This window comes from Spermophilus citellus (genome assembly GCF_964194105.1).
Source record: "Spermophilus citellus genome assembly, chromosome: 4".
Taxonomy (NCBI): domain Eukaryota; kingdom Metazoa; phylum Chordata; class Mammalia; order Rodentia; family Sciuridae; genus Spermophilus; species Spermophilus citellus.
In genome coordinates, this window is record NC_138185.1 from 31,598,572 (window position 1) to 31,612,530 (window position 13,959).

At 41.3% G+C, this 13,959-nt stretch overlaps 1 protein-coding gene across 2 annotated transcripts in view; it reads left to right on the forward strand.

The window, feature by feature from the left end:
- Nucleotides 1-13,454: 13,454 nt before the first annotated feature.
- SHLD1 (shieldin complex subunit 1) overlaps nt 13,455-13,959 on the forward strand; it is a 121,747-nt gene continuing 121,242 nt past the window's right edge. The window contains exon 1 of one of the 2 annotated variants that reach the window (XM_081288654.1): nt 13,455-13,600. The gene's annotated coding sequence lies outside the window, so the exon portion shown is untranslated. The other variant, XM_081288655.1, reaches the window with a different exon arrangement.

Here is a 13,959-nt window from a genome sequence, read left to right on the forward strand (position 1 = left end):
TTTGTGGTAGCTGAGGTTGAGGAGCCATCACTGAACCCCTGTTTTCATGAGCTTTTTTGTCACTGTGACCAAAGACCCAATAAGAACAATTAGAGGCCAGGTGTGGTGGTGCCCGCCTGTAATCCCAGTAGTTTGGGAGGCTGACACAGGAGGATTGCGAGTTCAAAGCCAGCTTCAGCAAAATCGAGGCAGTAAGCAACTCAATGGGACCGTGTCTCTAAATAAAATATATTTTTAAAAGGTCTGGGGATGTGACTCAGTGGGTAAGTGCCCCTGGGTTCAATCCCTGGTATGAAGAAAAAAACCAAAAAAACAAAATAAAGTTTGGCTCCATTTATGGATTTTCTCCAATTTTGTTCCCTACAAACTAGCTCCTATTTTAATTCTTCTAATTATATGTTGGGGCAGAGACTGTTTCTTATACCCCGTAATTCATGCTAATGTTTAACTGGGCACATAGCTTCTTGAATAACGGTTAAACTTCCAAGTGTGTTTTCCACCTAGAAGACAAGGCTTCCTGTTTACCCTGCCTAGAATGCAGGCACAATAATTTGAATTTAAGCAATCATTTTGGATGAAGGAGAAGACACGTGTTTAAAGTAACAAAATGGGAGTTTTGGTCTCATTATCATCTTGGAGCCAGTATATAAACACTAGATCAGCTGCCTCTGGATTTCATTGCCATGAACTTCTATCATGTTTAAGTTTTATGTTATATGTAACTGAAGCTAATTCTGAGTCATTCATACTCATTGATAGTCTGTTGATTTCAGATGCCTACATCTTCCTCAGCTCACACTTCATCTTCCTCTAAAGTCTTTTTGAACATCTACTTTATGGTTTAACCTGATGTCAGCTCTGCTTGTTTAAATCTCTGAACAAAGTTTTGTCATGTTTCCCTTTGGGACATCTCTGCTTGTATTTTATTTCTGATAAAATTGCAATAGAAATTCTCCACACTATTCTTCAATTATTTTTAGTGTGATTTTCATAATGTTATTAATAACCATTCCATCATATATTATGCATCTGTTAATTCATTTATGCAATATTGATTGAATATCTCCTATGTGTTTTGAAGTAATGGTTCCCACAGGGACCGTAAAATCAATAAGACATAAAGTCATCTATTGAGAATCTGATAACCCAGGTGGGAGGAGAGGCACATACCTATAAACTCAGTGATTCAGGAGGTTGAGGTAGGAGGATGGGAAGTTCATGGCTAGCCTGGCCAATTTAGGGAAACTCTTTCTCAAAAATAAAAAAGGATAGGCACTATAGTTCCATGATAAAGCGCCCCTGGATTCAATTCCCAATACTGTAAAGAAAGAAAGAAAGAAAGAAAAAAGAATCTGAGAACCCAGTAGAAGAGGGAAATACTGAAATAACTAATATAATGAAAGTTAAAAAAAGAGGCAGCCATATTTTGAATGCCTTTAAGAAGTCCACAAAATTTAAAATCTTTTTGAATTTACCATTGAAACTTTTGACTGGAGTTAGAAGTAGAGGTCTCTTATTCTCAATATCCTGGTCACAGTATCAGAGTCTGACTTGCATTCCACGTCTCTTAAAAGCATTTTAAAGCTAGGCACCATGGCGCAGCCTGTAATCTTAGAGACTCAAGAAGCTGAGGTAGGAGGATCACAAGCTGGAGGCCAGCCTGGGCAACTAAGCGAGGCCCTGTCTCAAAATAAGGAATAAAAATGCCTGGGGATGTGACTCAGTAGTAGAATGAGTGTGCACCTCTGAGTTTAAACCCTGGTACCAGGGAAGGAAGGAAGGAAGGAAGGAAGATTGATTTGCATAGCAAAAAACACAATAAACAAGCAAACAAAAATCACCATAAACAAAGTCAAAAGTGGTGTAAGCCACCCATGAAATGTGCGTGAACCCAATTGGCATGGAAGCCATTGAGTAGGAAAGTCTGATATCTGGGAACTCCCAGTGGCGCTCCTGCTGGTTCGAGACTGCCCAGTACAAAGCTCTGTCGGTTTCAGCACTGCACTGGAGCTGGGGTGACCTGCTGGAGCCACAGAGTCACACAGCCTCTCAGAGATGGGTGTGACTTGCCAAGATGCCAATCAACTTGTTGACTGCAAGACACCGTGAAGCAAGACTCCACCCGCTGAAACCTCATCCCTGCCTTTGATATATTCTCCCTTAAATAAAGGATCGGAGCCATTTTCTAGCCATTCAGTTCTAGCTTCTGTGTGGACTGGGTTTATCAGGCACTTCACTTCCTTTAAATCTAACTCTGGCTCTGTCTCTTATTTATTTACTAAATTTTTCAGACTTTCATTTTGTCAGGTGGCTCATCACCTTCTGAGCAGGAAATGACCCTGGTGGGCTGCTGGCTGCTCTGGTGGGGTGCTGGCTGTCCCAAAATACAAAAGAAAAATAATAAACTTGAAGGCAATAGATGCAATGCATTGTATCTATTTTTAAAACTTTATTTCTGATTTTTATTTGTTCTTTTTAGTTATATAAGACAATAGAATGTATTTTGACATATCGTACATACATGAAGTATAACTTCCCATGTTTGTGGTTGTACTCAATGTGGAGTTACACTGGTGGTGTATTCATATATGAACATAGGAAAGTTCTATCAGATTCTTTCTACTTTCTTTCCCATTCTCACGCCCCCCTTCTTCTCACTCTTCCTTATCCAATCCAGTGAACCTCTGCACCTATTGTGTGTCAGCATCTGCGTATCAGAAAGAACATTTGACCTTTGTTTTTTGGGGATTGGGTTGTTTTACTTAGCATGATAAGTCTCCAGTTCCTAAATCTCTAGTTCCATCTATTTACCAGCAAATACCATAATTTCATTCTTCTTTATGGCTGAGTAATATTCCATTGTGTATGTGTACCACACATTATAACTATTTTTTAAAAATAGATATTTTTTAGTTTTAGGTGGACACAATACCTTTATTTTATTTTTATGCGGTGCTGAGGATCAAGCCCAGTGTCTCACGCATGCCAGGCAAGCACGCTACCACTTGAGCCACATCCCCAGCCCTGAGTCTATTTTAAGTATTATAGATTCAGTGGCTTATCTATCTATCCATGGACCAGATGAGAGGGAGAAATTGGCAAGGTAACGGAAGGGAGGACCAGTAGTGTGAATGTCCTGTGAACATGCTGGGGCAGAGGATCAGGCAAAGAAAGACAAGAAGGGGCTGTCTGTCACTTCTGAGATAAAGGAGGGAAGGGGGAGGTCATGGTCTGGATTTGAATGGATTAGGAGGTTAATGGCCTTAGGAAGCAAGTCAGCAACTGAGAGGGAGAGGAGGGAAATCTGAGATAATCATGGTGGAGGGGAGAAGCTTGCCATGGCCAAAGTTCCTGTTGAGTGAGCACACCCTAGTGAGAGAACGAATTTACAAAGGAGCCGTTGTGCCCCGTGAGTGATTTTTCCCTGGCTCTTCTCAGAGAACTGAATTTGATTTTTTTATGGTCTTCTTGGGAAAAGGAGTGCCTTCTATTTGGACTACCGTCATGGGAACCTGCCTCCTGTAGATCTACCGGGAGGGAGGAAAGGAAGGAATGGCCAGCAAGAAGCACTTGAATTTATGTTAGAAATATTATGTCCAACTCATTAAATTTCTCATATACAACAGGTGAGCAATGTCAGACACAGAGAGGCAGAGAAACCCAAAAGATTCTGAGAGGAAGGTTACTGCCAGAAGGCTGGTGATATTGATCTTGTCACCTTCATTCAGGGAATGTATTCACTGCTCTTTGTAACATGATGGGCTACTAACCCCTTGTTCAGGGTGCAAAGTCCGAATGCTATTAATTTCTGAGATGAGCCCTGGAGAGGCGGGGTGTGGGAGTGTCTGCCTCCAGACTCTGGATGTGGCAGATACCTAAACATCGGCAGCTTGTGAATTTCTTCTTTGCTACCCTCCAACCCCATGCAGATTTGTTGTTGTTGTTGTTTATTTGTCTTGAGACCGGTTCTCACTAAGTTGCCCAGGCTGGCCTTGAATTTGTGATGTTTCTGCCTTAGCCTCCTGGGTTGCTGGGATTACAGGTGTGCGCTATTGTGCCCAGCTCAGCACAGGCTTGCCTGTGTGTGTGTGTGTGTGTGTGTGTGTGTGTGTGTGTGTGTGTTTGTCCATGCATGCTGGAGATTAAACCTAGGGCCTCACACAAGCTGAGCATGTGCTCTGTCATTGAGCTACCCACTGGAACTTCTTCAGTCTGTAGATTACATATGCACTAATAGTTTTCTGTTATGAAAACCTCTTCACATTCACGGTTGGTGGAAATGGTTCTTAGTTTTATATTGTTGGATTTTAGCGGACAGTACAGTACATGGTAAGAGCAAGAATATGGATATAATTAGTTCTTTTGCAAGAGGGAAAACACATTAAGAACTTGGGATTCTCTCTCTCTCTTAGTTGTAAATGGACACAATACCTTTATTTTATCAATTTTGTTTATTTATGTGGTGCCGGAGACCATACCCAGTGCCCCATCCATGTGAGACAAGCGCTCAAACCCCAGTTTGGGATTCTTAATCAGAGTAGAATACTGACTCATTTTCTACGGAAAAGATTAGAAAATCTGTAGTGACAATTTAATAATAGTAATTAAAGGAAAGTCAGTCCTCTGGGATGCTGAGGAAGGAAAAATCCCTAGGTTTCTTGCTTGTCAACATCTAATCTCTGCCAGAGCCCAGCCCCAGGGGTCTGCAGGGCCTCAAACCAGAAGAGAGAAATTATGTCAGTGAATCTGCTTTGACTGATGGCTGTTTGCTGGGAAACTGCTTTTCGGTGTGCGGAGGGAGGTGACATCAAAGGGAGCCCAGCCTGAGTTGAGGTTTTCATGCAGTTAGAAAGTAGACCATCAGCTTGGCCTTGGTCAGATAATGACCTAGAAGTGTGATAGTCCTCAGTTACAGGGTTTGTCCTAAGCAAAATAGTCTGTGTCTCCTCTCTGGGGAGGCTGACACCATCTAAGTCTCATGGGGCTTTTGAAACACCATTGTCTAAACCCAATCTAGAACTCACTACCCACATATAGGGCTGAAGTGAGACCTTTTGCATTTTGAAGGGGACTCTACAGAATTCAGAGGAATGCATTTCTAATGGTGAAACTTCAATACACACAGTGACAAAAATAATTTGAGGCAGTACCTACCTTGTGCTATTCAAAATACCAGATAGATTGCCATGAACTTCACCCTTTTTTTTAGAGGGGGGTACTGTGGGTTGAACCCTGGGTTGCTTAACTACTGAGCCACAACCCCCAGCCTCTTTTTAAATATTTCATTAGAGACAGGGTCCTGCTGAGTTGCTAAGTTGCTGACACTGACTTTGAACGATCTTCCTGCTTCTCCTGGGATTACAGGTATGCGCCGGGCTTCAAACTTCACCCTTTTCAAAAAACAAAATTACAACAATTTAGTTCAGTGTTTTAGTCAGCTTTTTCGCTGCTGTGATTAAAGGACCTAACCAGAACAATGGAAGAGGAGGAAAAGTTTATTTGAGGGTCACGGTTTCAGAGGTCTTAGTCCATAGAAGGCCAGCTCCATTCCTCGGGGCTCGAAGTAAGGCAGAACATAATGGCAGAAGAGTGTGACAGAGGGAAACAGCTCATGTGATGATCAGAAAGCAGAGAGAGGGACTCTACTCACCAAATACAAATATATACCTAATAGCCACACCCCCCAATGCCTACCTCCTCCAGCCACACCCTACACTTCAGTTACCACTCAGTTAATCCCTATCTGAGGATGAATTCACTGATCGTGGTAAAACTCTCACAACCCAATCATTTCTCCTCTGAGCCTTCTTGCATTGTCTCACATGTGAGCCTTTGGGGGACACCTCACATCCAAACCATAACAGTTCAGAGATCTTAATTGGCTTTATTTTCAATTATAGAATTGGGCAACATTATGTTCCCTAAAATAGAATAAGTATTCCAATGAGCCAAGCAGAGGAGGTTGATTTTATTGACAAAAAAGAGCTGAAGAAAAATAGAACAGAGAGCAAAAAGCAGATTGGTTGTTTAAAAAAATTTTTTTTTTCCTTTACTGCAATGCCAGGGATTGAAACCAGGGCCTCACAAATTCTAGGTCAGTGCTCAACTCTGGTTTACTTTTCTTGTAAGGTATAGGAAGGGAGATAGAACAATAGGAAAATAACTGATGGGTTGACATCAGGTCACTTTTTTTGGTGTAAGGATTAAAGCAGAGGCAACTTCATTATCTTGACAACTGAAACTGGTCCACTGGGGAAATTTAGCTCTGTCTCTCTAATCCTGATTTCTTGGAAGGCCAGATGAGCGGCTTAGTTATAGCTTAATGATGGGAACTTAAACATGAGTTGACTCCATTTAAATTTTTAGCCTTGTCTGTTAGGGCTTAATAAAGGAGCTTAGTCCAAAATAATGGCCTCCTGTAATTTTTATTAACACTCTCTTGAGAGGTTGGCTCTGCCTTTTGGAACTCCAGAAACATTTGTGCTCCTGAGAAATTCATTGATTTCTGCTAGAAACTGCAAGAATTTATTGATAATGGGTATTTATAAGAGATGCTATCAGTAGACAGTACGTCATTGCTTCTCTCAGAGAAAAGAGAGTAGCAAGAGCAGTGCCTTTGATGACTTAGGAAGACTATGCTTCATGTGCAGGTCTCTGCCTTCAGGTACTTGGCGAGATAGTTTTTATTACCTCCATTTTATAGAACAGGAACATCTGAAGCCATAGGAGCTGCCCACTCCAAGTACCACTGCAGACATGAGGTTAGCACTTTGCCTCTCTGCCGAGTCTATATGGCCATCCACAACAAAGGAGGGAGCCAATTTAAGATAATAAGCCCATGGGAAGGAAGAGCTGTCTTCGTGTTTATTTTCTACATCAATCAGCATGGGGCATGTAAGATTCATAATTACACATTTCTCCTCATTTATCCTTTTATTAGTGATTTTCCCCTCTGTTGGCTTTTAAGCAAGCCACTTTACCAATGAGACAATCTGACATTGGAGGTTTTATAGCACACACGAGTGATGCTTCTAAAACTCACAAAGAGAGCTGGGCTTGGTTGTGAATGTCTGTAATCCCAGCAGCTCAGGAGGCTGAGGCAGGAGGATCACAAGTTCAAGACCAAGCTCAGCAACTTGTTGAAGACCTAAGCAGCTTAGTCAGACCCTGTCTTAAAATAAAAAATAAAAAGGGCTGGAGATGTGGTTCACTGGTTAAAGCACCAATGGGTTCGATCCCTAGTACCCTCCCCATCCCACAAAAATCCTCACAAAGAAGGGGTTGGGGATTTAACCAGTGACAGAGTGCTTGTCTAGCATGTGCAAGACCCTGGATTTGGTCCTCAGGCCTGAAAACATACACAAATACACACACACACACACACACAGAATTTGGGTCACAGATAATTCAGAACAGGGTTGTCTATTGTATCTTTTTTTTTCCCCCTGAAGTATTAGGAACCCAGATCCTTGTGCATGGAAAAAAAAATGCTTCTACCACTGAGGTACATCACCAGACCTAATGTATTTATTTTAATAATATTTTTAGAAATTTATGAGTTCAGTATGCTCTGACTCAATTGTTCTTCAATTAAAACTTAATTTTATTTTAGTTTTTGGTAATGGGGATTGAACCACCACTGAGCCACATTTTCAATCCTTTTTTAAAAATTTTCATTTTGAGACAGGGTCTCTCTAAGTTGCTGAAAGTCTTGCCAATTTCTGGGGCTGGCCTTGAATTTACCATCCTCCTCTCTCAGCCTCCCAAGTCTCTGGGATTACAGGTTTGTGCCATCATACCTGACTCAAACTTACTTTTAAATTATTTGCTAAAAGTATCAACTTTAGGTTCTTGCAGGTGCCTGAAATCTGTGAATTTCTCACTGTATCAACTTTCCATCACAGTGACAAAATACATGAGATAATCAGCTTATAAGGAGGAAAGGTTTATTTTGGATCATGGGTTTCAGAGGTTTCAGTCCATGGTTGCTTGGCCCTATTGCTTTTGGGTCTGTGGTGGCACTGTATATCATGGCAGAAGCACATGGCAGAAAAGTTCTGTTAACCTTATAGTAGCTAGGAAACACAGAGAGAAGAGGGGTCAGGGTTCCAATGTCTCTTTCAAGGGCACACCTCTCAATGACCTAACTTTCTTCCACTAATCCCCACCTCCTAAAAATTACATCACCTTCCATTAATATATATATATATATATATATATATATATATATATATATATATATATATATTTGTCACACATCTGTCTTTATTGTGAGCAGCAGGTGGGACACTTCTAGCAATAGTTAAAACATTGATCTACATGGGGCTGGGGTTGTGGCTCAGCGGGAGAGCACTTGCCTAGCATGCGTGAGGTACTGGGTTCCATCCCGGCATCACATAAAAGTGGTTTATTTGTAAAAACAAATAAAATAAAGGTATTGTGGCCATCTACAACTAAAGAAATATTTGAAAAAAATTAATTTACAAAAGCAAGGATTTAGGTGAAGCTACCTGGTGGGTACCTAGGAGAGTTCATATGTAGATGCTGATGCTGACCCAGAGCAGAAGGAAGAGAACTCCATTGCCCTTGAAGGTTGAGGCCAACAAGGAGATGAAGAGCTCTTTGTAGCTATCCCACGTGTACTTGGTGGAGGTAATACCATAAATGAGGAGCCAGGTGGTAAAGAACATGCCAATAGCCAGAAGCACCATGCTCAGATGAGGGGGAAGAGAGTGTTACTGCTGGTTATCGGTGACCAGTCCTGCTTCCTCAAACATGTTGAAGTTTGAACATTAGAGAAGCTCACCGAGGCAAGCATATGAAGCAGGGATTATTTAAAAAGGGGTAACATAGACTTCTCCCGGGAGGGAGAAGGGAGCCGTAGCTGGTATCCTGGTACCCCAAGAAGCAAGGTGTTCTGCCCTTTTTCTATGTCCAAGGCTTCCTTTGTTCTCCTGCCCTCTTCTCTTTATCTTTCTCCCTCCCGTGTAAGTGACTAGGCCCAGGAATGCTCAGTGGGACGGCCAAAAGGTGGGAAACAGGTGGGCTGAAGGGGGCAGGATGGTGCAGCCCAGGACTCATTAACAAACTTACAGCTCCCTGTAGGGAGCTGGGACAGGTTACCTTGGCAACAGGTTGGAGCAGGGAGAGATTCTTGATAGAGTGAAGGAAGGGCTCTGAAGGAATTAATACATGAGACAATCAGCTTATAAGGAGGAAAGGTTTATTTTGGATCATGGGTTTCAGAGGCACAGTCTCCAACTTCCGGGACTCACTCAAAATTGGCCTCCTTGATCTGACCTGACTTGATTTGCCTATCTATATTGACTGCCTTTCTAATTCTGGCTTCAAGAGCTGGGTTGACTGGGCTGGTATATCTGTTCATGGTTCTATTTTGCACATAGTAAGCCACTGCTTTGGCCCCACCCCCACCCCAAGCCATCACCTCCCATTGGAATCAAATTCTTTATCATCTGAGCTTTTGGGGAACATTCAGGATCTGAACTGTAACAGTAAATATCATTCTTTTTGGATAATAGGATATTTACAGTTTATATCTCTCATCTAGTTTGGCCATTTATGAGTTCTGTCACAAGTTATTATAATCTCTGTGCGTCAGTTTCTTCATCTGTGCAACAATATAACAATAGTAGCATATCACAGCATTGTTATGAAAATTAAATAAGGAAATTCACATAATTAGTGCCCTTAGTACAGTTTAGAGCACTCTACCAAGATTAGCTATCATTAGCATTATTGTAATTGTTTTTGAATTACAAAAGTAGCATAGGCTTATAGAAAAATACTCTAGCAAAATAAATATAGAACTTTAAAGATTTTTTTAATTTTTTGGTACCAGGGATTGAACTTAGAGGCACTCAACAACGAGTCACATCCCCAGCCCTATTTTGTATTTTATTTAGAGACAGGGTCTCACTGAGTTGCTTAATGCCCTATCCTTGCTGAGGCTGACCTGGAACTTGCAATCCTCTTGTCTCAGCCTCCTGAACCACTGTGATTATAAGCATATACCAACACTGGAAAGCATTTATTGTTCCCTTTTTGCAGATGAGGAAATCAAGGCTCAGAGACAGGTTAAATGGCCTTAGTCATATAATTGGTTGGTAGGAGAGCAGAACTCAACCACTTGAATCCATATTGAGTCCACTCCTGACTCCACATTCAGGGCACTTGCTGCTTTGCTGTTGAGTGTAGACAGTTGAGGGTGGCTCTGGGTTGGATCAGACACGTCTGCCCCTAATATCGTGAAATGTTGTGCTCTTTATTAAATGCTTGAATACTTGAGCTGCCAGGAAAGTCTTCTTCCTAGTACTATGGAATGTCCATCAAGTAGGATTTTAAAAGTCTTTACTATTTGCCTAGCATTGTGTTAGTATTGATTTTAGTTTTTACTGTCCAAGCTTTTTGTTCTTTGTAAATATACAAGAAGTTATTGACTGAAACATTATCCAAGTGCTGGGAATTTCTTGGGAAATAAAACCCACACTTCCTTGTAGACCTTCAAGTCTAGCTGGGGAAGCTCACAGTCTAGCTGACAGCTAGCCTGTTCTTCCCTTTCCTGCCCACTGCCTCAGCCTTTCCTGCCCACTGCCTCAGCCTCTCTTTTCTTTTCTTTTTCTTTTTCTTTTCTTTCTTTTTTTTTTTTTTTTTTTGGTACTATGGATTGAACTCAAGGGCATTCTATCACTGAGTTATTTCCCTGGTTCTTCATTTTTTATTTTTTAATTTGGGACCAGGTCTCAAAGTTAAGTTGATGAGAGACTGGCCTCAAACTTGCAATCCTTTTCCCTCCATGTCCCCAGTAGCTGCAATTTCAGGCCTGTGCCACTGCACCCATCCATATTTTTCTTTTGATTGTCAGCTTATTAATTATGACATTAGAGTATTGCATGATTGAACAAGCAATAAAATATCTTGAGGCTTATTAATTTTTTAACCCTTGAAATTTTTTTAAGTATTTGTTTTTTAGTTGTAGTTGGACACAATACATTTATTTTATCTTTTTATTTTTATGTGGTGCTGAGGATCGAACCCAGGGCCTCACACATGCTAGGGGAGTGCTCTACTGCTGAGCCACAATCCAAGTCCCTAACCCTCAAACTTTTGCTGTTTCCTTTCTCATTTCTTAAAGTCAAGTTCTCAAGTAAAAGAGCAATTAGATAGATCGAGGTTCATCATGACAAAGAGTGACAAGATAATTGCAAATAACCTTACCCTATTTTGAAAAAGCTATTTTGGTTTTTCAACTAAAATGACTTCTTTCTGCTGAAAAGAAATTTGTTTGAAGTAGCTGGCTTAGCTGATGGCAGAAATCAACCGTGAAATATAAAGAGCTTCATAAAATTGTGACATAACTCACTTTTACAACCTTTATATAATCAATGACAAAAGAGCAGGGAATCCAAAATGATTTATAATTTACATTTGGAATGCAGCAAACTCGATTTTGCTCTCTCTCTGCAGAGTTTGTTTCCATAATTACTTCAATTAGTTTTCATTTTTTGTATACTGAAATTAATGAGAGAGGATGGTCAGAGATGTGCTATATGGCAAGGAAAGTCACTCTAGACTAAGAAACATGCTCCCAGAAGCTCACTGGAAAGACAAGCCCCATTATGGAAAAACCACCAGAGAATACCTGCGAGTTCAGTTAGACACAGTTTTTTCCCTCCGGTACAGGTGACAATGGCAAAAAGGCTTCAAGGTTTGTTTCACTGTTAACAAGGTTATGAACAAATCATGTCTTTGAGAGTTCTGGGAAGGTGTAATGGTTGAGTAGGGTGTGTATGGAAAATGCCTGGGTGAGATCTATTCATTCATCCACGCAGCTGCAATTTCTGAGCAGTTGTATGTGAGTCATTGAGCTGGGGTTTGGAGTACAAGATAGACTGATCTTTGCCCCTGAGACAGGTACAGTTTGGCAGGGAAAGTGGAAAGGGCAAAGGAATATAGAATAATCAGGATAAGTAGAGGAACATGGACAACTAACTCCTGTTTGACAAATCAGAGAAGGTTCCAGGAGGTAGAATTCTCTAAAGTTGAGATGTATGAAAAAGAGCAAAGAAGAGAGGAATGTTTCTAAGGGAGGAAACTTGTATGAGAGAAAAACTCAGCGATAAGAGAGGGCAAACATGGAGTATTTAACGAGAAAACAACAACAAAATCCCCAAAACCCAGTCATTGTATAGGTGTGGGGTTGGGAGATAGTAATGGGAATATCTCCTGTGTATCTTCATGGCAGCTGGCATGAGGTTGGCCAAACCCCAGCCAGGGTTGTTTAAAAATATTCATCTTAAATTCAGGACTTCTAATTTGTGGGGTCTTATCCCAGTTGTAGACATCTCCGGGAGGCTATGAGTATTTAGGATTAGCTCAAGAAGATACTAAAGTAGAAAAATTGCTGTCACTCTTGTTAAAGTTTATGTAAGGCCTTTAATTTGGATTGGACTCTGTAGTGGGCCCCAGCAGGCCAAACTAAATCAGAATGGTATCACCTGTGCTAAGTGCCACATAAACCAACTTGAAAACTTGGAAGTCAATTTTCCCTAAACTGGAAGTTCTAGTCAGACTGTCAGGGTAATAAGGAAGTCTTCTGTTTTGTTTTGGTACTGGGGATTGAACCCAGGAACGCTTTGTCACTGAGCTCTAGCCCCAGCTCATATAGATATATAACATTATTTATTTATTTATTTATTGAGACATGGTCTCACTAAGTTGCTTAGGGCCTCCCTAGTTGCTGAAGCTGGCTTTGAACTTTTGATGTTCCTGCTTCAGCCTCTCCTGCCACTGGGGTTACTTGCGTGCACCACCTCACCGGTCTGTCTTGTTTTAGCCCAAAGATAAAAGTAACTCTGAACCCGACAATTCGTTTTTTGTTCTCTTTCTGCTTTCTTCAGTCCTTTTCTGTTTGTAAAGCCAACCTCCTCTGCTTAGCTCTTCAGAACACTGATTAGACTTTGTTGTCATTTTGTCTTTTACAGTCCCTTTTCTGGTCTCTTTTGATATGGTCCTACAATTCTGGCAGTTGTGTCCAGCTGTCTGAATGAATCAATGTATTAAAATATTTTCATGCTCTTTATTTAACTTCTAGTTTAAATTTTTTTTTAATAGTAAGAATTTAACTCTTTTTTGGGGGGAGGGGGGAGCGGTGCGTGGGTACCGGGGATTGAACTCAGGGGCACTCAACCACTGAGGCACATCCCCAGCCTTATTCTGTATTTTATTTTAGAGACAGGCTTTCACTGAGTTGCTTAGCGCATTGCTGTTGCTGAGGCTGCGATCCTCCTATCTCTGCCTCTGGAGCTGAGGAATTTAACTTTTTAAAGACTTTAAATATTTTTTCTGTTCCCCGGGAATCTACCAAGCATACTTAAAAATAAGCGTCCTCTCCAAATCACCAAAGTGCTGTGACCTGCTTACCTCGAAAAAATGCCCTCAGTTAAGATGGCCGGGCTCCCTTCTATTGTCCTCGCCTGCCCATAGCAAGGATGGTTCCAGTAACCTCCTTTCACGCCTCGGTTTTCCCGTAACAAAGATGGTGCCGCCACTTCCGGATCCGGGCTCTGGCTGTGGAGGGGCGGTGAGTGCAACTGGGGCCCGGCTGATTTCTTTTGCGCCACTTTTCTTCATCAACTCTGTTGCTCTTTGGGAAGGGCGCAGGAAAGAGACCCAGAAGCCACAGCCACGCGTTCGATCATTCCAATTTCACAATTGGAAAGCTGTGACGATTTCCGTAGGCTATTACCATTTCTTCCCCGCCCCCTCGCTCCTCTGCCTCAACCCTAGGCGCTCTGTGGCTGCCTGAGCTTTGGGAGTTCCCGAAATGTACAGGCAGCGGGGGATGGATGATTTTCGGTTCTTCTGATTTTTTTTTTAAATGGTTTTCTTAAGAAATTTCACGTACTGTTAAATTTGCCTATTTAAAGTGTAAGATTCATT